We start from the raw sequence: 27365 nt of genomic DNA, 5'->3' as shown, positions 1-27365 counted from the left end.
GAGCCTCAAGGGAAACCCAAGAATACCGGAGTGGGTAGCCTATCCCTTCTCCAGTGGATCTTCCCGACCCAGGAATTGAACCCGGGTCTCCTGCATTGCAGGCAGATTACTTACCAACTGAGTTATGAGGGAAGTAAGCAGCATGATTAGGATTTAAATGCAGTTATCTTTACCCTAAACTTGGATTTTTCTTTCTTTCCAGTATGAAAAGCATAATTCAAATGTTACACTTTTCTTTCATACTTATATATAGAAAACACGATTGACTGACACAGCTTCTAACATGCAATACCAATACATACAGATTCATATTCTCAGTCTTCTGTTCAATGTTAATAAGTGCCCCCCACCACTTCCTCATGGTCTTTTAATGTTCGTAGGCAAGAGAGCATGACTCTGAATTATTAGAATCTCATGCTGTATTGCACTTATTATGAATTATATTTATTAAAATTAACTAAAGCATCAGAAAAGTTTTTATTTATACAACTATAATTATTTTCAATTCTATAAATGTTAAGATTTTTAAGTATCCTTCAAAGAATTTGGATATTTAGAAATAATAGACTTTTAGGTTTGTTAAGCAAAAACTCTTAAAGCAAGAACTTACTTCAATCACTTTCATTTCTGGTCTGTTATCTGAAGAAATCACCATTAGCATTTTGTCTGTTCTCCAAAATGCTGAACATGTTAATTACAAATCACCTACATAAGGTAAAATAATGTTGACTGTGTTTTGAAAAGTTTTGCTATGTGGGTCTTGGGGGATTTTAGAAAAAATAGAAATATGTTGTAGTGAAATGTACATTGATTTTATGGTCCAGGCCTTGGCTTTAGGTGTGGTTTTACCAATGTGACTAGATGACCTTAAGCTTTATTTACTCATAGGTAAGATTTATTTTGGAGAAGGAAGTGGCAACCCACTCCAATATTCTTGCCTGGGAAACCCCATGGACAGAGGAGCCTGGCCAGCTACAATCCATGGGGTAGCAAAAGAGTCGGATACAGCTTAACGACAACAACAGCAAGATTTATTTACTAGGTTTCATTTACTCATAGGTAAGATTTCTAAATCTAACTGGGATAAACATTTATAAATAAGTATTAAAATGAAAGCAACACATCCAATCAATAGAAATGTTGGTATCTTTTGCTTTACACAGCCATCTTGATCTTGGTATTACCAAGATCATATACATATACATATACATATACATATACATATACATATACATATACATATACATATACATATACATATACCACTCAATGTATAATGTAGAAGATGGTGATGAGACTTCAAGAGTGCCAGCAAGTTTCCCATGTCAACCTTCGCTTTCAGCCGATGTCACCTGATGACTAGTAATCATTAGAGTTTCATCTTTTTGTCTCATACTTGCTTCCAAGTTAAAATGCAATTAAATAGAGAATGTTCAGTTCAATTCAGTCGCTCAGTCGTGTCCGACTCTTTGCAACCCCATGAATCGCAGCACGCCAGGCCTCCCTGTCCCTCACCAACTCCCGGAGTTCACTCAGACTCACGCCCATCGAGTTAAAATGCAATTAAATAGAGAATGTTAAGCTATTATAAATCATTTATGCCACTGTGTGAAGGCAGAAAAAGAGAAATTTATTTTTGAGGAAGAAGTGAGCTACTTTGGATCTTATTGCCCCAAGTGGAACATTTGTATTGAGATTAGATATCATGTTAAAGAGTTTTTTGGTCTTAGGTTATAAGAAACTTATTAAGAGGAAACATTTGACAAAAAAAGTTGCAACAAATAATGACTCTGTAAATTGAATGGCACTGAAAAAATTAACCTTAATAAAAGCTATGCATGCATGCTAAGTCATGTCAGTCGTGTCCAGCTCTTTGCGACCCCATGGACTGTAACCCACCAGGCTCCTCTGTCCATGGGGTTCTCCAACCAAGAACACTGGAATGGGTTGCCATCCCATCATCCAGGGGATCCTCCCCACCCAGGTACCGAACCCACATCTCTTATGTCTCTTGCCTTGGCAGGCGGGTTCTTTACCAGCACCACCTGGGAAGAGCCCCAAATAAAAGATATATTTGACATCAAAACTACATCATAGAAAAGAGTGCAAAAATCATATTAATATTTGGATGTTATAAGAACATCCCTGCGATATGGAAAAAAGTTCCTCTTAAAGTGAGGTTCAGATATCAAAACATGACAGGCATCCTTTAGGACAATCAGTGAACAAATTATTTTGATTCACCAGAATGGGATGTCCCACGACCAGGGGTAAAGGATGGGAAGAAATCAGGAAAAAGAGCCAGCAAAATATGCAGTCATTTCTGGAGGAAAATCTTGCTGCTGAAGGAATTGAAAAATTTCACATTTGGCACCAAATGTAAAAGAAACAGCAACAGAGCATAAATGCTTATATGTGTTTATGTGGATGTATAGTGAATAGTGAAAGGTACTCAGTCATGTCCAACAGTCTGTGACTGAACAATCCATGGAATTCTTCAGGTCAGAGTACTGGAGTGGGTAGCCTTTCCCCTCCCAACCCAGGGATTGAACCCAGGTCTTCCTCATTGCAGGCGGATTCTTTATCAGCTGAGCCACAAGAGAAGCCCAAGGATACTGGAGTGGGTAGCCTATCCCTTCTCCAGCAGATCTTCTGAACCCAAAAATCACACGGGGGTCTCTTGCATTTCAGGCGGATTCTTTACTGACTGAGCTATCAGGGAATCTATCAGGGAATATTAGGTATTTAATATTCCTATGTGGATGTAGGGGGGCTTTATCAGAAAACTAGAGAGATGATGGGCCAGGATATAGAGAGGAAATGAAGCTTACAGTTTGCTGGTACTAAATCAAAAAGTCAGTTGTTGTTCAGTCAGTGGGGATCCTAAAATGTTCCTTTAGTCTCTGTATGCATATTTTAATTATAATACTATTACTAATTTAATAATATTAATAGCAATAGCATTACATATTTAATCAAAAGAAACAAACGCAATGGTGCACCATTCAGATTGTAAAGCTGAAACTTGCCTATATTTTAGAAATATTCTGTTTGCCTCTTCTTCCACTACCCAGTATAAATCACTGAGTTCTGTGTTGAATATTTATTTAGTTTTGCTTATTATATCTTCAGTATATAAGTATATTAATATTCATCTCTATGAATTCCATATAATGGTACAATATTGCATGAATAGAGGCTCATTTCCCTTAACATTATGTTTTTTGAGTTTCAAACACAGTGATACGCACCGTGATAACAGCAGTGTCTTTTGTATATACTATTCCACTGTGAGGAGGGCATGGCAACTCACTCCAGTACTCTTGCCTGGAGAATCCCATTGGGCTGCAGTCCATAGGGTCTCACAGGGTTGGACATGGCTGAAGCAACTTGGCAAGCACGCATGTGCATTCCACTGCATGTATACACCAGGATTTGTTTATTCATTCTGAACTTGAAGAACTCTTGTATTGTTTTCAGTTTTAACCTATTTCCCTTATAGGTTATTATATATTATTTAATATGGTTTCCTGTGCTATACAATAGGTCCTTGCTCTTTATTTTTTAAATTAACCTATTTATCTAAATTGGAAGATAATTATTTTACAAAATTGCGATGATTTTTGCCATACATCAACATGAATCGGCCGCAGGTATAACGTCCTCCCCATCCTGAATGCCCCTTCCATTTCCCTCCCCACCCAATCCCTCTGGGTTGTCCCAGAGCACTGATATAGTGAAAATGTTTATTAATTTTATATATAGTAGTTTATCTGCTAATCCCAAAATCCTAATTTATTCCCCCACCCACCCTTTCTCCTTTGGTAACCGTAAATTAGTTTTCTACCTCTGTGAGCCTCTTTCTACTTTTTAAATATGTTCATTGTATTACTTTTTTTTTTTTTTTAAAGATTCCACATATAAGTGATATCATATGATACCTGTCTTTTCCTGTCTGACTTACTATGCTTATATGGTAATCTCTAGGTCCATCCATAGCCTCAAACACTATGCAAAATAACAAATTCTTATGGCTATGTATTTGTCCTTCAAATGACACTTCTCTCTTGATCCTGTCTGTTCAGATAAGGAAGTCCAATTAGGCAGGGCTAAACAGAGTCCATCTCATAACTGCTTATATCATAAATGAATAGTATTTAATTCCTTAATTTTATGTTGCCATGTATGTTCATCTTTTAGCAGTTTTTCTTCAATTGCTTCTGAATTTAGAAGGGTATTTCCCCACCAAACTTGTAACATTAATGTTATTTCTTTCATTTTTGGGTAAAGTTGTTGCTACATTTGTAATTTATTTTGTTGTAGGAGTAAAGTGAAGTTCTCATTCTTTTTAAAAACTGCTAATATGAAAGGATGATGTTATACTACCAGACTCATGTTTTGACCCATTCTTCTTATCATAGTAAAGTAAAACAAAAATAAAGGGACTGACAGATGAGAGGAAATGGTATAGTTGCAGTTTCCTTAATCACATGGGAGTCATTGTCCTTTTTCTGACTTTTCAACTTTCCTTAGACTTATAGGTTGTAACTTATTGTTCACTTAAATTTTAGCAGTAAGGATCTTTAATTAGCAGGAAAAATCCTTGGAATTCTAAAGAGGATTAAACAGTAAGATTATTTAAGAGTATAAAACACCACTTTGGTGCAGGAATATTTATTGATTTAAAAAAGTTGTAAGCAAATGTATTAGTGTTAGGAATTGGCTTTAGGTAATGTGGCCATGAAGTCTGTCAATCAAGGAGGGACACTATTGGGAGTGAAATGCGTTATTACTTTGAACTTGGACACTTTATATCCAAGAAACTAAAATACATGGTTATTCTTTTTTAAGAGGATGGCTTTGACCTCACAAGCTTTAAAGGAAGTCATTTGTTTTCAGTACACAGCACAATGCCTGTGGAATAGAAGGTATTTAAACATTTGTTGAAAAAAAGTACTGAATGTTTCCACAGGATTTAGAAATTCTGCTGCTGCTGCTAAGCCACTTCAATCGTGTCCAACTCTGTGCGACCCCATAGATGGCAGCCCACCAGGCTCCCCTGTCCCTGGGATTCTTCAGGCAAGAACATGGAGTGGGTTTCCATTTCCTTCTCCAATGCATGAAAGTGAAAAGTGAAAGTGAAGTCAGTCAGTCATGTCTGACTCTTAGCGACCCCATGGACCACAGCCTACCAGGCTCCTCTGTCCATGGGATTTTCCAGGCAGGGGTACTGGAGTGGGGTGCCATTGCTTTCTCCTCAGAAATTCTATGCATATCCAAAAGAAATGAGAGCAGTGACTCAAACAGGTATTTGCATACCCATGATCATAGGAGCACTATTCACAATAGTCAGAGGATAGAAGTAACCTTGGTTTTACAGACTGTGAGCTTGGCTCCTCCCCAGGTGTCATGTATCAAATCCTTTAACCTTCTGTGTGCCTGTATGTGAAGATGAATCCTCTAAGGAGCATGACTAAAGTTAATAGAGGCCATAAATGTGGGACCCTAATCCAATAGGATTCATGAATGTGTGTGTGTGTGTGTGTGTGTGTATGTGTGTATATATATATATATATATATATATATATAGAGAGAGAGAGAGAGAGAGAGAGAGAGAGAGGGAGAGAGAGAAGCTTTCTCCCTGTTTCCCTATGCATAATCTGAGGAAAGGATACATGAGGCATCACAAGAAGGTATCCATCTATAAGCCAGGAAGAGAGCTCTCTTCAGACACTGAATAGGCCAGCACCATGATCTCAGACTTCCATCTTCTAGAACTGTGAAAAAATAAATTTCTGTGTGCTTACCCACCCAATCTAAGATATTTATTTATACTTTAACAAATACTTTAAAAAGTGGAGGTGACTTTCAACAGGCTGATGGGTTGAGAATAGAAGACTTTTGAGGTGTCTGTATAAAAAGCCTAGATTACCTTGAAGGGACTGTTCATAGAAATATGGACATCAAAGGCAATTCTGTTGAGGGCTTAGGGAAAAAAGAAGAGAGCCATAGAGAAAGCCTCTATAATTTCAGAGAATACATATATCATCATGAAGAAATACGAACATTAAAGGCCTATTTTTTGGTGAGGTTTCAGATGGAAATAAGTAATAGGTTATTGAAAACTGGAGGAAAGGTGATCCTTGATATAAAGTGGCTATGAACTTGGCTGATTCTGTTCTACTATTGTATAGAAGGTAAAATTTGCAAAACAGGAGATAGGATATTTAGCTAAGACTATTTCTAAGCAAAATGCTATAAGAGCAACTTGGTTTGTCCTTACAACTTACAGAAAAAAGTGACAAGAGAAAAATAAATTGAAGGAATTCTGTGTCAAAAAGAACAAGAACGTAAAGATTTGAAAATTTCTCAAAGTATCACAGTTATAAAAAATTGCGAAAGTGTGTTATGAAAGCATTAAGAGGGTGACTGAACAACCATTTGATAAGGAGATCTATATGGGTGTGAACTGGAAATTTACTCAGCTGTGTCAGCAGAAGCCAGGGGTAGAGATGGGATTATACCAGCAGAAACACTGTTAGGTGGGAACAGAGGAAACAGAAAGGGACAAAATGAAGGCAGGTTGCTAACATACTTCATCCTTCAGAAAAGAAAAGAATGACCCAGAAGGTGATTTAGTGATCTATAGAGCTGTCACTGCCACTACAGGCCCAGGGAGCAAGGTTGCTTCGGTCTCAATTTCAGAGGGCAAGGCCTTTGAAGGCAGTTTTAAAAGAGGGGCTGCCCTGAAGAGTACTGGGGGATATTGCTGCTGCCCCTGTGGGCCTGGAGAGCAGACCATGGGACAAAAAAGGTTATTCTCCAGCCTTAAAATCAGTTGAATCTTAATCAAATAAATCTTAGTGAACCTAAATCCTAAAAGCAGCAAGTGATCCATTTGAAGGATTGTAATCTGGTTAGATAGACAGGTAAAATTTCCCTCTGCTATAAGAAGGGAATACAGTCAGTTTGCCACATAGGAATGAGTTCCACTGCAAGAGCAAGTTTTTAAGTCCATTTGGCTTGTAAGTCCTAGATAGATACCCAACTAACACAATGGGCTATATAGTTCTGTACTGAAATGAGTTTATAACACTTTTTACATAAATAATACTAAAAACAAATATAAAAATGTTTAATTTTACAGTTAAGTACTTTGAAAAGTACAGTAGTACAGTACAACTGGCATACAGGAGACAGCATGGAGTGAACGGGCAAGCAGAGTTCCTGACTGGAGGTGGGAGAGGGGATGGGAGATGGTAGAGCCGAAGGATCCTTAGCAACAGAAGACAGAGGGCAAGCTTCAATTTCACTCATGCCTGACGTTGATGGCACAGGTTCTGGTTCCTTGGTGGAACCAGATGCATTCTCACGTCTTTGAAAATTTGCAACTTGAATGTTTGTATGTAGGGGATTGACTGTACAGAATTTGTATGTAGGGGACTTACTGTACAGAAAAGGAGATGTTCTTTTCTGACTGAAATGTACTCAGTCCTGGTATTGCTGAGAAAAATGAACAATTTTATGGAAAAAATTTTTTTTTCTTTAAGTGGAATTTAACTTGTTAGGTTTTGGATTTGCATAGGATCCTTTTCTTCATGAATTCTTATATATCCAAACATTTTTATGATTTGTCTCCCTGGTCTTACTGTTAACAAATACAAATCACGTGTTCATGCCTACTATCCATAAGACAGAGAGGGGCAAGTAGGCCATCTGCCTGGAAAATGGAGAAATAATAACTGGAGAAAGGCACTCCAGTAACTCAATGGGTTTGCAAGGAAAGGAGATGGACTTGTGAGATCATCTGTCATATTTCACTGATCAACCCTATCAATCCATTACATTTAAATGAATGATTAGTATTCATGATCTTACATATAGAGAAATAGAGTCTCTACAAGATTATATAATTGAAAAGATCATAACACAGTGGCAGTTTGTTAAGTACTATCAAGTAACTTCTCAACTCCATCCTCTTGGCTCGTTATCCAATGGTCTCAACTCACTCCAAATAATTATAATCTCTTTACAGACTAGCAAGTAACTTCTGAACCATGTTCATTACCATCATATTGTATCCCCTCCACACTTTGAAAGCACGTATGTATGTAATGTTAACCTACTCCAGTGTTCCTGACTGGGAAATCACACAGACAGGAGCCTGTCAGGCTACAGCCCATAGGGTCTCAAAGTGTCAGACACAACTGAGCACAAATGTGCTATGTAATCTTGTGGCTTAAATCCATTCCGTGACTTAACCAATATTTTAGGACTGAGACCAGTACCCTGCATGGACTGCACTTTGTCCGCCTTCTAAACTTCATGTTGTATAACTTACCATTTCCCATCCCCTGATCTTTTAGTTTGTCATATTCTCATAACAGAATATTTACATGTGAAATTCATATTCTCAGTAGAGTTTTTCTCTCTCTTTCTTTGCTCATTTAATTTCTTTCTCATCCTTCAGATTTCATGTCAAGGGTTGTTTTCAAAGGCATCTTATCTGAGCCTCTTCCTAGGGTAGATTAGATTCCTTTGTGTATTTACATAAATTCATTAGTTTTGTGTTTTTCCTTTCATTTTGTTGTTATTTAATTAATCTCTCTCTCACATGCTGTATAGTAAACTATAGGACTAGGACTGTTTACTAATCATGTATAGTCTATAAGTTGGAATTGAAATTGCCTTATTTTTTGTAAGATGTTTAATATATAATGGATACTCAATAATCTATTGCTAAATGAATATCAGAGCCAAAAAGAAAGTGCATTTCAGTGCTTATTATTATGCTATATCTAGTGCAGAGTACTTCCCCAGAATAGTAAAAATGAGGGCAATTGGAAATCTAAAAAATAAAATATTTTATCAATACCATATTAAAACTTTTAACAAAATACAACATTCTCATTATTTCATAGTCTTATTTTAATCTGTTATCATATATCAATGGTATAGAATCTATAAAAACAAGATCCCTTTCAAGTTATGTAAAAATGTTTATGTAATAGCATGATTTACAGGGGCATTGCAATATAATTTCTTGGACGACAATCTGTATACTACCTGAGGTAATTTAGCTATTAACTGATTGTTTTATATTTGTGATGTATCTGAAAATAATTATGGTTGAAATTACCTTATTTCCTAGATAAAAATCAAAATACATTCTTGAGAACATCATTGAATGTTCATAAATGGTTTTTTTGCTCAATGTATCTGCCTCAGTTGGACAGAAAAATAGAAAGATTGAAAGAAGTTTAAATTGTACCGTCCTTTTGTCATTAAATGTTATTTTAATATGCCCCTCCCTTACTTGAGTCTCATAAGTATAGACATAATGAAGCTTTAGGTTTGTTTTTGATGTCATGGAAACCCTGCAGTACAAGGAATAATGCTAGATTTTAAAAATAAGCTTTTTTCTTTTTTTTTCAAAAAGCCACAATATTACAACAGCATTCATTTGTTTTGTATCAAAACAAAGATTGTTTTGATTTAAACTGAACTGTATGTTATAAATATATATAGTGTCCCTTGGTAAGGAAGTGAGTGAGTGAAGTCGCTCAGTCGTGTCCAACTCTTTGCGACCCCATGAACGGTAACCTACCAGGCTCCACAGTCCATGGGATTCTCCAGGCAAGAATACTGGAGTGGGCTGCCATTTCCTTCTCCAGGGGATCTTCCCAACCCAGGGATCGAACCCAGGTCTCCTGCATTGTCTGAGCCACTACGGAAGCCCTCTTGGTAAGGAAAAAGCTATGTAATTTTCAAATCTAGTAACAAGCTGTGTTACCTATTTGAAAAATGTGTCATTTCTATGATGAGTTTATGTCAGCACAAGGTGTCAGATGGGTAGCTCTAGGGAGTGAAATACTGTTTGTCCACCTACTTTACATCCTATTTTTGATCTTTAAAAACAGACTGAAGTGATATGCACGTATTATGATTCTGATACCTCTTCTCATAGGCACTTCTTAATTTTAGAAGGATATCAGAACAGGAAACTTTATATCAGCAGCAGCAGCAGCAGTGCCTCTATAAATGCTACAGGGAAATATTTAAAAAAAAAATAAAAATAAAAATCTGGACTTCTTATACAAAGCCTTTATTTCCCATACATTTACATTTCTTCTGTTTTGCCTAGAGATAACAGATGGCTAGATGGTGATTTGGGATGCTAATTAGGCTGCTGAGTTTTTCAGCTAACGTTAGGTAGACACAGTCCTTTGAGGGCTGATTACCACTATGCCATTTTAAAATGCTAGCAGATAACCATTAAACACCCTTTCATAATGAACTTTTTATAAACAATAAAACCAAGATTAACTCTAGAATAAAAAATGTCTATCAGCAAGATAGTAATGAAATGTGCTATAGCACTATGAGTGATTTTCAAGTTTATTTAAGCTCCAGAACTAGTAGGTAAAAAAAAAAAAAAAAAAAAAAAGACCTAGTATGTAGTATTTTTATGTGATTCAGACTCTCTATAATATGGTAACATATTGGTGTCCACTGGCAGTGGACAGACTCTCCAGGGGAAGAGTTAAGAGATGGGAAAATTGAGTCTAACTTAGTTATCTTGAATACAACATTAAAAGCTGGAGGGAAAGAACGTGTACATTATTTTTGGAAGAATGTGTTAGGAAAGAACTAGGATTAGATTCATGAATAGGTAATGATATTTTATACAAAGGAACATTTCTATTCAATTAGAGTATTCAAATTATAAATATACCACCAGGATTGTAAATTATATTTACATCAATATTTGTTATATAGCATCTTAATTTTGTTAATTGATCAAAATATCCATGTTATATATGGAAAGCATACTTCATTCAAAAATTGTTACTTATTGAAATATACTGCCATTTTGTGAGCCCAAAACAATATTTTTTAATAAATATGAACAATTTTTTTCAAGGATTGTGATAAAATTATTTAAAATTTGTTTAAACTCAGATCTGAAATGTTTCTATATGCAGAGTTTTTACAAAGTTAACACTGAAAGTAAGCCTGATATCCGAATCACTGCTGAACTTAGTTGCAGTTTAAAATAACCTCAAGTCTGCCATACAATGTACTTATCTGTCCAGAAACAAGAGCAGAGTAAAGAAGTTAAGAGCAAACCTTCTGCAATTAAAATCCCTGGTTCAAATTCTGGTTCTACCATTTATCATCCATGTGAAATTGTTCAAATTCTGTAACCCACGTTAACTTCACTGTCCTCAAGTGACTTAACTCTATATGGCGTCTGTGAAAACTAACTAAGACAATTCACATTAAATATTTAGCGCTCAGCCTGAAACATGGTAAATACTCTATCGATGATTCTAGGTATTATTATTATCATCATCATTTTTGGAGGTATGTGAGAGGTAAAATTATGTGTAAATATAATATGTATTCTAATAGCAAGCACAGATTAGAAAAATAATGTTTTCTAGGATAGGAATTTTACAGAAAAAATTCCTCTGATGATTTATATATTTAATTTTATGTGTTTGGTGGTGGTGTTCAAGAAAAATTAAAAAGAATTAGAAAAATTTAAATATACATTAACTGGATTTGAATTAGGAAAAATCTTTCTTCTCAGTATACTTAGAAAACCGGCTATGTTTTAGTAAAATTGCATCAGATATACTGTGTTTCCAATATATGGAAAATTTCTGTGGAAAGTTGTGTTTTAATTTATATTTCGCACCTTTGTTAATATGTTCTCCTTTTAATATTTGTGTTTCTATGTCAAGTATAGTTTAAGCAATATCTACTGAAGCAGAAACCTCTGGGATCAAATAGTATTGATAAATAGTTTATCTTTTTATAACTTTGGAATAAATTCATCAAAATTAGAATATCAGGGATTCAGTTCTGCTTAGCACCAGTATTTCGTCTGTGGAGTTTAAAAGAGAATTTGTCTTCCAGTGTGTCATCTTTTATATGACAATATATAAATCATATATATGTAAGCATGCAAATATTTTAAATACATTAATGTTTCCTATTTTAAGTTAAATTAGTATATGCTACCATAGAATTTCATTATTTCAAGTAAAATTTCACATGTGATCTCATTTTGTTTTCCATAGAATTATTACCTGTGTTATATTTTACAGATTAGATTTCTCTCCGAGGTGTAGCTTCAATTTGAAGATCACTGATGCTCAGAGGAGCTAAATGACTTGCCCCCAAAAACACAGTAATTTACAGGCAGACCCACAATGACAGTCCAAATATTTTTAGTTCCAATGTAATGTACTTTCTACCACCTTTGTTCGTTTATTGTGTGTGTGTGTGTTCTCGCGCATGTGTGCATTCTTACAAGGGATGTGAGTTAAGTCTCTTAACTGGTGTACATTTGTCATACTATTATGTTGTGAAATCATTTTCATGAATATCCTAAAGCTTGAGAACATTGCTCACCTTCTCTTTATGAGTCACTTGATTACTCTCTATGCACCATCCACATGTCTTGATATTTGTCTACTTCGATGACAAGAAACTTATTTATTTACTTCCTTTAATAAAGAGAAAAATTAAAAATAAATAGCCAGAGACTGATATTCATTTTAATCCAGGATTCTGAATTAGCTAGTAACACCAAGAAACAATTGAAGAGTATGGTGTTTTTTAGGAAAATATTCAAAGCTCTTTAATTTCAACTTTTTATGAAATTAGCATAATATGAATTTATCTTGTCTCTGTTGCTTTGTGTTGTGACTGTACTTATAATAAGAATGTATGAAATGCTTATAAATAAATGACTGCTTACTTTGGCTTACTTTAAAATGGGTTTTACCATTTCAAAAAGTACCCTCCCAGTAAGTTAGACCTGAGGTTTGGTGAATATGACAATTAGTAAGACTTAATCTTCTAAAAGTCTTCTTCTGACTTTTAGGGGCTTAAATCTAGTGCAGCTGAGGAGATTTAGACCTGTTTTTGTGGTGAAATGACTTAGGAAAATTAATGAGGAGTGTAGTAAATTTGGCATTAGGAACACTAATTAGTAGACTGCCATACCAGAGAAGATAAGATTCAAACTGTGTCTGTGGTTATGCAATGAAAAGAGAAGGATCATATAAGGGTCATTTGAGATACATTTTAATCTGGCTCATTAATATTTAGTTAGGCTGTGTTTATTTCTTGCTTGTCTGTTCCCTGAGAGGGACATATAGTCTAGCTTTTCCCCCTATATTACAAAAAAATAATAATAATAACCATTAGATATAAAGGAAAATATATGGCTGATTTCCAATTGTTTTATTTTTTATTTTTAATTTCAATGATTCCAGACTTACATTAAAATTGTAACAGTATAGAAACTCGTAATTCCCAAATATTTGCCAAATTTGCGCTTTATCACATTTACATTATCATTTTACTCCTTACACACATACAAACACAAAGCCATGTAGACACACAAACACATTTTTTTTTGGAGAACTTTTTGAGTGTGAAGTGTAGATATGGTCCCCCTTTCCCCATAAATGGCCTTCCCTGGTGGACCAGATGGCAAAGAATCCGCCTGCAATGCAGGATATCAGAGTTTGATCCCTGGGTTGAGAAGATGCTCTGGAGAAGGGAATGGCTACCTACTCCAGTATTCTTGCCTGGAAAATTCCATATAGTTACTTCTCTGTGTGTTTCCTTAAAACTAAGACAGTATCATACAGGGAGCTCTACTCAATACTCTGTAATGGCCTATATGGAAAAAGGATCAACAAAAAGGCTAGATATGTGTGTGTGTGTGTGTGTGTGTGTGTATACATATATATACACAACTGATTCACTTTGCTCCACATGAGAAACTAACACAACATTGTAAATCAACTATACTCCAAAAAAAAAAAAAAAGGACAGCATCCTACCTAACTGCATACAATTATCACTGTCGGGATCAGCCTAACAATGAACCGACCTGAAAGAATGGTGCCACAGAAGAATAAAGAAAAATAAGACTCAGAAATAAAGTGGGGCTCAGGGGGCTGATGCCATTCACAGGCAAAAGCCCAGATCCTAATCCTTGCATGCCTTTTATTGTTAACTTCTACTTCCTTATTCCTGCTCTAGCTATATCTGTTCTTTACAATCTCAGATGGGGGATAAAGATATACAATGCACAGTCCTGAATGCCAAACCTTCAGGCCTTTCATGACTTTGTTTAGCCCTTTGGCTAGTGACACCCTTTCTCAGCAACTCCCTCAAGGCTCTGGTTATGGGAACAGTCAGTAATGGTTTTCCATCAGTTACATCAGTACTTCAACATCTTGTTTTCAAGATGTCTTTCCATGATGTACTTTTTACTGCTCCCTGCCCTTCGTCTGGGGGTGATGAGAGAGTCATTCTTATTTTAAAAGAAGCCCCATTAATTGTAGTACAGGCCTATGCATAGCATATTCCCTACAATCAAAATTCCTCATGTTTCTCTGTTTCCAATCCAGTCTTCAGCCACTTAATAGTCATTCCCAGGACAAGCACTTTTTAATCATCTTTTCTGTGCTTACCCACTTATTTACCATTTCATAAATTGGATTTCCAAGCATAAGCTTCTACATAACTTCCAGCAAATGATGCCTGGCCCTAAATAGGACGCTAACCACACCTAGCACATCCCACAGAAAAAAATCTACCCTGACAAGCAGTCTCTGAGCTCTCCATCCAAAACGATGACATGAAACCAATAGTCATCTGGCCAGAAATGACACTTCAGCCTTCATGAGTCTCATCTGTCTTAAGGAGGAACACCTTTCCTATACCAATGTCCATGAAGAGAAACTATGCTAAAGCCTGTGCCCTTGAGCAATGACAAGTAAGAAAGGTGATTTAGTCAATGCAAGTCTAACTTCTGCCAATAGGAAGAAGTTTCTTGTGGATGAGAGTATGGTAAATCTACTTCATTTTTATTCTCTCTCTCCTTCCATACACCCCCAAACTTGAGAATTTTTTTCATAATAAAACCAAAGGAAAATATTGCAAATACAAACAGTAATGCTCTCTTAAAGAAAGCTCCTTTAAAAACACAATTACAAAATATAGCTATTTACATATATATAAAGCACATATTCTCAATAATCTGTAACATGCATAATTATAGTTCAATTATGCACCTTATATAAATGTATTCTTCAGTAACAGAATATGTATCTTTCTCTGTTTAACCATGATATAACTCTTCACATAATTTATACAGGATACATTCTAAACACTGTGTATCTCGAATAAATGTACACTAAGCATGTACTTTACATAAATATTTTCCACTGGTAAAACACCTTTCCCATATAAAAATGAGTGTAATGCCCTTTCTCATAAAATTATACATAAATTGTTTGTTTTTAGGAAAGAGTACCTTTGTTGCAGGAAAGGGGGACCCCTTCCAGGGCCCAAAACTGGGCTCTTGTCTAACACTCGGAAATGAATTGTCTGAAGAGACACGTGTGCTGACAAAGCAAGAGATTTTGTTGGGAAAGGGCACCCGGGTGGAGAGCAGTAGGATAAGGGAACCCAGGAGAACTGTTCTGCCGCATAGCTTGCAGTCTTGGGTTTTATGGTGATGGGATTAGTTTCTGGGTGGTCTTTGGCCAATCATTCTAATTCAGAGTCTTTCCTGGTGGGGCACACATCGCTCAGCCAAGATGGATGCTAGCAAGCGGGATTCTGGGAAGTGGACGGACACGCGGTGTCTCCTTTCAAGCTTTCCCGAACTCTTCCAGTTGGTGGTGGCTTATTAGTTCCGTATTCCTTATCAGGATCTCCTGCCATAAAACAACTCATGCAAATGGTTACTCTGGTGCCTGGCCAGGGTGGGCGGTTTCAATCAGTGTGCTTCCCCTAACACCTGTGGAACTGATTCTAATCAGAAATCGGTTCATACATTATGTCTATTGTGCTTGGTGTCTCAGTCTACTAATTTCATCCTAATATCTGACTTGTTGGGATATCTTAGAAACTGGTCATCTCACTCCCAATTTACATGCCATTAATTGGTAGTTACATTTCATTGCAAGAAATAAAATCAAGATCTCAAGTGTGATGCTGCTTTGGATATTCTTACTGTTTGGGTTCACAAGTTTAATTCACCAATTTATGGCTACATTGATAATAAAGTCGATAGGGAAACTATTTTCTTTTCTGTTTTCTAGACAAAGAAATAAAGCATTTTATATACTTTTACTTTAAAAATATCTCCTATGTATGGTGTGGAATGTGTTCAGAATTCTAATAGCAGTGGTGGATATAAAAACCTACACATAATAAAATTGCATAGAACACAATAAACACACGCACACAGATACATAGAAAAATGACTACAAGTAAAACGGAGCAAATCAGAATAGATCAGAGTATTGTATCACTATCAATACTTTGGTTTTGATATTACACTAAAGGATTGCAGTGTTACCCATTCAGGGAAACAGAAAAATGTATAATGGATCCATTGTACTAGTCTTAACACTGCATGAAAATCTAAAATTATTCCAATAAAAGTTTCAATTAAAAAAACACTTCATATTACTCTTAAAATTTTTTCTTCCTGTTGAATGTAACTACAAATAATTTTTGACGTTACATACATATTTATTCTCTGTCATTTTGAAGTCCATCTCAAGGCATTTTATTAAATGTATTTAGTTTGCAGTGAGACTCTAGGCAAATGAATATCATAAAATATTTAAATTTAATATCTGATTATTTAAAATAAAGCACAACTATTATTCATTATATTCTGGGAGAAAAAAATATATATTTTTGGCCTTTAGCTTTGAAGGAATTTATTACATTGCTATTTGGGCTTGTTTTGGGGGAAGAAATATGGACATTTTCTTTCTTATATTTTAGTCTCATTTCTCTTGCTTTTTCCCCCTTTTCTTTACTTCCCAACGTCTATACCTCCATTCTATTCTCCACAGCACATCTAAAGCAATCTTTTCTTTCTTTCTTTTTTTTTTTTTTAACGCAAACTCCTCCACTCCTACTCCATGCCAAATTTATCACCAAGTTTTATGGCAAGAAGCAGATTTGCCATGAAGCTAAGTCAGTTTAAGCTTCAGGGTCTCTCAAATGCATGGATTTCTCCCACAGCCTCATGCTTATTTTTATGTCTGTAATTTTCTCTTCTATTCTTAAAGAGAGAAAAATATGATTATACTTCAAGTCTCATGAAGCTGCAAGTCAATTTTGTCTATCATTTTAATTTCTAGGCTATTTCCCCCACTTTTTAATTTCTCTATATTGCTTGTGGTTACCCTCCCAGTCTCTCATTTTCTTCTTTGCCTGGATTACACTATTGACCAAATTATCTTATGTTTCCATGTCAAATAGGCTGAACTCCCTCAGATTTCTAGTTCTAAACCTGTGGTTTTATTTGCACCCACAGCCATTTCCTATTTCCCTTCCTTAAAATTGGAGAAGCCCTTTTCTCTCTAAAGGTAATGACTTGAACCTTCTCACTTTCTCCTCTTAGTCAATTGCTTAATAATCATCTATGTGTTCAGATTTTCCTTCAATTTAAAATTTTTATGTATATTTAAACTTATTCTAGTTTGTTTTTTCTCAAACACTGTAGAAGCAATATAACTATGAAGGGCAAACAAAAAGTTCTTAGAATTCCTGTCCTTCATACATGAAGAACGCAGTTACTGTTCATGTCATAGACTTTCCAAACTAAACTGTGAACAGTTCATATTTCTCAGTTCTAACCTCTCCCATTAATTCTCTGAAATTTACCCCAAAATTATTAATTATCTCTTTATGTTAAATGTAATGATTTTTCATCAACCTTAGTTTACATTTACCCTTTGTCATGACTGATTCCTCCTTCAAATGGGCTTCCTTTGACTTTTGTGACTTAGCATCATCCTGGTTTCCTTACTGGCCTGAGCATTCCTTTGGGTTCCTGTTTCATTGTTCATCACTGAAATGTCCCCATACTCATAAGTTTAACAGACTTTATTTTTAGAGCAGTTTTAAGTTTACAAAAATACTGAGAGTCAGATACAGAGATTTCTCATATAGTTTCTAGCTACATAGCCTGAGTCTCCTTTATCATCAACATCCTCCACCAGAGTGCCACATTAGTAACAATTAATGAACTTAACATGGACACATCATTATCAAATGTCCCTAGATTACCTTAGAGTTCTCTCTTGGTCTTGTACATTCTATGAATGTGGATGTGGCCATATTTATAATGACACATACACACCATCATAGCTTTATACTTAATGCTTTCATTGACCTAAAAAATCCTCTGTGCTGTGCCTACTCATCCCATTATTTTCCCTAACCTTAGGCAACCACTGGTCTTTTTACCATCTTCATAGTTCTTTCCTTTTACAGAACGTCATATAGTGGGGAATAATGCAGTATATAGTCTTTTCAGATTGGTTTCTTTCACTTAGTAAAGTGGAGTTACAGATTTTCCACGTCTTTTTATAGCTTGACAACTCATTTATTTTTAGTGTTGCAAAATATTCTATTGTCTAGATATATCACAATTTATTCATTCACCTACTGAAGTGCATCTTGGTAGCTTACAAGTTTTGCAAATTATGAGCAAAGCTGGTATAAACATTTGTGTGCAGGTTTTGTGTGAATATGTTTTCAAATCTTTTGATTAAATACCAGGGAACATGATTGGGATCATATGGTAAGAGTATGTTTACTTTTGTAAGAAACCACATAACAGTCTTTCAATGTCAATGAATGAGATTTCCTGTTGCTCCTCGTCCTTGTTGGCATTTGGTGTTCCCAGTGTTCTAGGTTTTGGCCATTCTAATAGATATGTAGTCATATATTAATGTTTTAATTAGTATTTCTCTGATGACATATGATAGGATATTTTATATGCTTATTTGCCTTCTGTATATCCTTTTTTTTTTTTTTTTTGGTAAAGAATGTCTTAAGGTCTTTTATCCATTTTAATGAGGCTGTGCTCTTACTGTTGACTTTTAAGAGCCCTCTGTATAGTTTAGAAAACAGTGCCTTATCAGAGATGTCTTTCGCAAATATTTTCTCCTCTTTGTGGCTTGTCTTCTCATTCTCTTACACAGAGCATAAGTTTTTCATTTTAGTGAAGTCCAACTTACTAGTCCTTTTACAGATTCAATGCAATCCCTATCAAGCTACCAAAGGTATTTTTCACAGAACTAGAACAAATAATTTCAAGATTTGTATGGAAATACAAAAAAAAACTCAAATAGCCAAAGCAATCTTGAGAAAGAAGAATGGAACTGGAGGAATCAACTTGCCTGACTTCAGGCTCTACTACAAAGCCACAGTCATCAAGACAGTATGGTACTGGCACAAAGACAGAAATATAGATCAATGGAACAAAATAGAAAGCCCAGAGATAAATCCACACACGTATGGACACCTTATCTTTGACAAAGGAGTCAAGAATATACAATGGAGTAAAGACAATCTCTTTAACAAGTGGTGCTGGGAAAACTGGTCAACCATTTGTAAAAGAATGAAACTAGATCACTTTCTAACACCACACACAAAAATAAACTCAAAATGGATTAAAGATCTAAATTTAAGACCAGAAACTATAAAACTCCTAGAGGAGAACATAGGCAAAACACTCTCCAACATAAATCACAGCAGGATCCTCTATGATCCACTTCCCAGAATATTGGAAATAAAAGCAAAAATAAACGAATGGTATCAGTTCAGTTCAGTTCAGTTCAGTCGCTCAGTTGTGTTCAACTCTGTGACCCCATGAATCGCAGCACGCCAGCCCTCCCTGTCCATCACCAATTCCCAGAGTTCACTCAGACTCACGTCCATCGAGTCCGTGATGCCTTCCAGCCATCTCATCCTCTGTCATCCACTTCTCCTCTTGCCCCCAATCCCTCCCAGCATCAGAGTCTTTTCCAATGAGTCAACTCTTCACATGAGGTGGCCAAAGTACTGGAGTTTCAGCTTTAGCAGCATTCCTTCCAAAGAAATCCCAGGGTTGATCTCCTTCAGAATGGACTGGTTGGATCTCCTTGCAGTCCAAGGGACTCTCAAGAGTCTTCTCCAACACCACAGTTCAAGAGCATCAATTCTTCGGTGTTCAGCCTTCTTCACAGTACAACTCTCACATCCATACATGACCACAGGAAAAATTATAGCCTTGACTAGACGGACCTTAGTTGGCAAAGTAATGTCTCTGCTTTTGAATATACTATCTAGATTGGTCATAACTTTCCTTCTGAGGAGTAAGTGTCTTTTAATTTCATGGCTGCAGTCACCATCTGCAGAGATTTTGGAGCCACACAGAATAAAGTCTGACGCTGTTTCTACTGTTTCCCCATCTATTTCCCATGAAGTGATGGGACCAGACACCATGATCTTTGTTTTCTGAATGTTGAGCTTTAAGCCAACTTTTTCACTCTCCTCTTTCACTTTCACCAAGAAGTTTTTTAGCTCTTCTTCACTTTCTGCCATAAGGGTGGTGTCATCTGCATATCTGAGGTTATTGATATTTCTCCCCGCAATCTTGATTCCAGCTTATGTTTCTTCCAACCCAGCATTTCTCATGATGTACTCTGCATAGAAGTTAAATAAGCAGCGTGACAATATACAGCCTTATGTACTCCTTTTCCTATTTGGAACCAATCTGTTGTTCAATGTCCAGTTCTAACTGTTGCTTCCTGACCTGCATACAGATTTCTCAAGAGGCAGGTCAGCTGGTCTGGTATTCCCATCTCTTTCAGGATTTTCCACAGTTTATTATGATCCACACAGTCAAAGGCTTTGGCATAGTCAATAAAGCAGAAATAGATGTTTTTCTGGAACTTTCTTGCTTCTTCCATGATCCAGCGGATGTTGGCAATTTGATATCTGGTTCCTCTGCCTTTTCTAAAACCAGCTTGAACATCAGGGAGTTCGTGGTTCACATATTGCTGAAGCCTGGCTTGGAGAATTTTGAGCATTACTTTACTATCATGTGAGATGAGTGCAATTGCGGTAGTTTTAGCATTCTTTGGCATTGCCTTTCTTTGGGATTGGAATGAAAAGTGACCTTTTCCAGTCCTGTGGCCACTGCTGAGTTTTCCAAATTTGCTGGCATATTGAGAGCAGCACTTTCACAGCATCATCTTTCAGGATTTGAAATAGCTCAGCTGGAATTCCATCACCTCCACTAGCTTTGTTCATAGTGATGCTTTCTAAGGCCCACTTGACTTCACATTCCAAGATATCTGGCTCTAGATTAGTGATCACATCATCATGATTATATTGGTCGTGAAGAAGGCCAAGAGGAGCTTCCCTGCGTCCAAGGTCAGTGGCGGCCGGGAGGAGACACCCTGCATCCTAGGTCGGGGCGGCCGGGAGAAGTCACCTCGCTCCTCAGGCTAGGGGTGGTGACCTTGAGGAGCCACCCCGAGCCTGAGGCCAGCGGCGGCAGCTGGGAGGAGCCACCCACGCCCTAGGCCTGGGCCGGCGGCTGGGAGGAGCAACCCAAGGAGTGGTGGCTGCGCAGGCACAGGAGGGCCTAGAGGAGCTATTCCACATTGAAGGCCAGGAACGGTGGTGGTAAGGAGATACCCCTCGTCCAAGGTAAGGAGCACCGGTTGTGCTTTGCTGGAGCAGCCATGAAGAGATACCCCATGCCAAAGTAAGAGAAACCCAAGTAAGATGGTAGGTGTTGTAAGAAGGTATCAGAGGGCAGACACACTGAAACCATACTCACAGAAAACTAGTCAATCTAGTCACACTAGGACCACAGGGTTGTCTAACTCAATGAAACCAAGCCATGCCCGTGGGGCAACCCAAGATGGGTGGGTCATGGTGGAGAGGTCTGACAGAATGTGGTCCACTGGAGAAATGGGATCTAATTAAAATTAAAAGCTTCTGCACAACAAAGGAAACTATAAGCAAGGTGAAAAGACAGCCTTCTGAATGGGAGAAAATAATAGCAAATGAAGCAACTGACAAACAACTAATCTTAAAAATATACAAGCAACTTATGCAGCTCAATTCCAGAAAAATAAACGACCCAATCAAAAAATGGTCCTAAGAACTAAATAGACATTTCTCCAATGAAGACATATGGATGGCTAACAAACACATGAAAAGATGCTCAGCATCACTTATTATCAGAGAGATGCAAATCAAAACCACAATGAGGTACCATTTCACACCAGTCAGAATGGCTGTGATTCAAGTCTGCAAGCAATAAATGCTGGAGAGGGTGTGGAGAAAAGGGAACCTTCTTGCACTGTTGGTGGGAATGCAAACTTGTACAGCCACTATGGAGAACAGTGTGGAGATTCTTTAAAAAATTACAAATAGAACTGCCATATGACCCAGCAATCCTACTGCTGGGCATACACACTGAGGAAACCAGAATAGAAAGAGACACATGTAGCCCAATGTTCTTCGCAGCACTGTTTATAATAGCCAGGACATGGCAACAACCTAGATGTCCATCAGCAGATGAATGGATAAGAAAGCTATAGTACATATACACAATGGAGTATTACTCAGTCATTAAAAAGAATACATTTGAATCAGTTCTAATGAGATGGATGAAACTGGAGCCTATTATACAGAGTGAAGTAAGCCAGAAAGAAAAACACCAATACAGTTTACTAACACATATACATGGAATTTAGAAAGATGGTAATGATGACCCTGTACACGAGACAGCAAAAGAGACACAGATGTGTAGAGCGGAATTTTGGACTCTGAGGGAGAGGGAGAGGGTGGGATGATCTGGGAGAATGGCATTGAAACATGTATACTATCATGTAAGAAACGAATCACCAATTTATGTCCAATACAGGATACAGGATGCTTGGAGCTGGTGCACGGGGATGACCCAGAGAGAAGATATGGGGAGGGAAGTGGGAGGGGGGTTCATGTTTGGGAACACATGTACACCCGTGGTGGATTCATGTCAATGTATAGCAAAACCAATACAGTATTATAAAGTAAAATAAAGTAAAAATAAATAAATAAATGAAGTAAAAGAAAAAAAAAAGTAGTTACCAAACACAAGGTCATCTATGTTCTCTCATATGTTATCCTCTAGAAGGTTCATAGTTTGCGGTTTACATTTAGGTCAGTGATACTTAGGGGATAAATGTTTTTGAAAGTGTGTAGGGTTTGTACCTTGATTCTTTCTTTCTTTTTCTGTGTGTGTGTGTGGTTGTGCAGTCGTTCATGTACCATTTGTTAAAAAGACCATCTTTGCTCCTCTGCTTTTGATCCTTTATCAAAGATCAGCTAACTATGTTGGTCTACTTGTGGGCTCTCTATTTTGTCCCACTGTTCTTTCAACAATACCACACTGTCTTGCTTACTTGATTACATTCACCCTCATGATATCAAAGAGCAACTACATGGTTATTCATTTATTCAGCTAGTGTATGTTGAACACCTGCTTCGTGAGAGGTACTGTGTTTTGTTCTTGGAATACAATTTGAAAAATAAAAGTGATATACTCGTGGTTGTTCAGTTGCTAAGTCATATCCAACTCTTTTTGACTTCATGGGCTGCAGCACACCAAGCTTCCCTGTACTCCACTAACTCCCAGATTTTGCTCAAGTTCAAGTCCATTGAGTCAGTGATGCTATCTAAGCATCACATCCTCTGCTGCCCTCTTCTCCTTTTGCCCACTATCTTTCCCAACACTAGGGTTTTTTCCAGTGAGTCGGCTCTTTGCATCAGGTGGCCAAAGTATTGGCATTTCAGCTTCAGCATCAGTCCTTCCAATGAATATTCAGGACTGATTTCCTTTAAGATGGACTGGTTGTATCTCCTTGCAGTCCAAAGGACTCTCAAGAGTCTTCTCCAGAGCATCCAAAAACTTCAGTTCTTCAGTGCTCAGCCTTTTTGATGGTCCAACTCATTAACCTTAATCAAATAAATATACAAGTAAATTGCTAAATGCAATCTGTGATCATTGATATATAGGAAAATTACACTAGACCCAGTGAATAGATATGAAAGTTAGAATTGATATGGGAAAGGGTTTCACTGGGAACATATATTTGATATTAATTCACAAGCAAAAGTGGGAATTTACTTATTAAAAGGAGGATAGAATATTTCAGGCAGTGATGGCAGCAGAATAAAGGCCCTGAACTGGTATATAGGGTTTTAAAATTTTGGCCATCTATCGTGAATTGCAGACTCTTTTGTAAGAGCCCTTTAATTTACTTATGGACAGTTATCTCTTCTCCTCTGTAAGGGGCTAGCAGTGTTGTTGATCAAGTTTCCTGCCTTTCACTTGCCAGGGAATATATATATAATGCAAGTTAGGCCAGTCTTATTTTCTCTTCTTGAAACATGAATTTTGAACAGAATTTTTAAAATATGAAAGTGAAATGGAAGCTCATTCATTTTTGTATGGATACTGACATGGAACTGTTGAATTGATTATGCTATGTAGATGCCAGACAACCACATTTTTCTGTTTTATTCTGTACCTGTTTCTCTGGCCTTCCTGTTAGTTCTGTGAATGCTCCCATACAATTCCTGATAATTTCTTTTGCTGCTGAAGGTAGCTCAATTCAGTTTCACTTTTTTACATTGAAAGATACCTATCTTTCTATTTACTGCCCATGTGTTCATGCTCAATTGGGTTGGACTCTTTGCAACCTCATGGACTGTAGCCCACCAGGCTCCTCTGTCCATGGAATTTTAGGGGCAAGATTAGTGGAGTGGGTTGCTATTTCCTTCTCCAGGGGATCTTCCAGACCCAGGTATTGATCCTGCATCTCTTGTGTCTCCTGCATTGGCAGGTGGATTCTTTACTGCTACATCACCTGAGAAGCTCTAGTAATTATATATATATAAAAAAGGAGCATTGAAGTTTTGAATGAAAAATTGATCATTATTGGTGAAATGAAAGAAAGGAGAAGTGAATCAAGATAAAATAGGATCACAGGAAGGGATAGATATTACCTATTTTCAGTCCAGTTTAAGAATTAAGTATTTATCCTAAGATCACAGGTAAGACATTGTTATAAAATTTCATAAGTATTATAGGATTTCATAAGTATTTAGACCGCAAAGCTGTCAGATCCGTTTTTCATGGTAGCACAAAGGAGAAGCAAACATATAGGAGGACCCTTGAGTGTTTGAAACCCCAGAGTGTCAGAGATGGCTTTCAGGCAAGAGTTCCTTAAGTCCTGCCCTATAGACCAGATGATTAGAAGTGCCATTTTGTAAAGAAATGGGGAATAATGGTTTGCAGGTTTAGATAATGGCATATTTGGGGTTAGGCATGGAATCTACTAAATTATTAGGATGGAAACATAAAAAAAAGTTCATAAGGCATTAATTATTTGTACCTGAGAGCTGGGAAATAGTTTTGGGGATTATCTCCAGCCTAGACTCTTTGGAATCCCAGATCTAAGGAACCAACTTCTTATTTGGCATCTCCAAGTGGAGCCCTCCAGTACACCTAAACTCTATATGTTAAAAAGAAAAGTGAACTCTGTCTGCACACCTCTCAAAAAGCACACTCTGTTCTTCCTTCATTATTGCACATCTTAGTGCAATTTATTACTATTCACTTAGTTGCCAAAGCTAGTAACCTAGGGATTATAATTATTTGTTCTTTCTTCTATAGTTCCCATTTAAAAAACAACAAAATATCTCTATATTGAAAACTGCTCTCAAATTAAGTTTGATTTTATATCCTTTTGTCATACCATAACTCTTTGCATTTATTATGCAACTGTAAACATTAAATTTTGCATTTTATTTGGAAGTTGACTAGGTTCCAAAGAGTGATATGTGTTCTCCTTTTAATGTCAGTCATTATTCTCTCTGGTTTTACTATTGTTATTAGGTTGCTATATTTAAATTTAATGAAGCATTTATTCTCAATCAAGAAGACCATCGAGATGATACAATTCTATAAGCCTGTGGTGTGAAAGCAGAGTAATAAACTTCATTTGGTGTGAGATGAGAAATGATTGAATATGCTTTCTATTCATTAAGGTTCTTTTATTCTTCCTCTATGATATTTATAAGTGAAGTAAATAATAAAAGGTGTTAGACTTTTTTCCCCAGTCTTCTCTGTGAACTTCTGATAAAGTGTTAAGGACAAAACTTCCTGGACAAGGACAATCTGTTCTCTTTTATGATTCTAAGGCTGCAACAATATAATACAGGGTTCACTTCTGACATCCCATAGTAAAGTCAGTCTTCATCACAATAAGTCTTCTCCTCCTAAATATGTTATTTTTTTTAAGAATAGAATAAGAAACAAAATGAGAAAAATTACCATAAGTTGTTTAATAACACCTAGGTTTTGAAATAGTTACTTCAAATACCAACATGGGAAATTCAAAAATTTTGTAACCAAATGAAGTAAAAAGAAATAGTGCATTATTTGTAATATATAAGATCCATGTGACATTTATTCTATTATTGTTCCTGAATTACCTAGGATAAAAAAAAAAAAAAGGAAAAAGAAACAGGGACTTGCCTGGTGGTCCAGTGGTTAAGAATTTGCCTTGCAATTCAGGGCACATGGGTTTGATCCCCTGGGCTGGTCAGGAAACTAAGATCCCACATGCTGTGGAACAAGTAAGCCTGCATGTCCCAACTAAGACCTAACACAGCCAAATAAATAAATAACAGCAACAAACAAACAAAAAAGCCTGAAAAGGCAAACAAAAAATCTTATTTTTTATGCAACTGGTTTTCATTTTCTCTTAGCAAACAAGCAAAAGCTATCCACATTTTGAAAATTATTCACCCAGTGAACTATCTTTTTTAGTTAAACAGCCTTTGATATTTCACCTTTTAAAGTATCTTTCACATGCTAAGTTTTTCTTAGATTTGATCCATGAACCCCTGTACCTACTTAAAAAAATAAAATCAGATTTCTGATTCTTACCCCAAACATACTTTAATAGAATTTATAGGTATGGAACCTAAGAATGCATTTAAATAGTACTGTTTACCAATGCTTGTAGTCTTTTAGAAATGCTGAGAAGATTCAGAAAGGTTACTGTTTGGTCATTCAGAGAGTAAGACATTGAGTAACCAACAAGCAAGAAAAGGAGTTATCAAGCTTACACTGAAGGTGAAAGTGAAGTCGCTCAGTTGTGTCCAACTCTTTGTGACCCCATGGACTGTAGCCCACCAGGCTCCTCTGTCCATGGAATTTTCCAGGCAAGAATACTGGAGTGGGCCGCCATTTTCTTCTCCAGGAGATCTTCCCAACCAGGGATTGAACCCAGGTCTCTCACACTGTAGGCAGACGCTTTACCATCTACATTACTAAGAAGTAAAATTGATAAATGCTTGCTCCTTGAGGAAAAGTTATGACCAACCTGGACATCAAAGTAAAAAGCAGAGACATTACTTTGCCAAAAAGGTCCATCTAGTCAAAGCTATTGTTTCTCCAA

The sequence above is a fragment of the Budorcas taxicolor genome, chromosome 5 (genome assembly GCF_023091745.1).
Source record: "Budorcas taxicolor isolate Tak-1 chromosome 5, Takin1.1, whole genome shotgun sequence".
Classification (NCBI taxonomy): domain Eukaryota; kingdom Metazoa; phylum Chordata; class Mammalia; order Artiodactyla; family Bovidae; genus Budorcas; species Budorcas taxicolor.
This window is presented reverse-complemented; position numbering follows the sequence as displayed.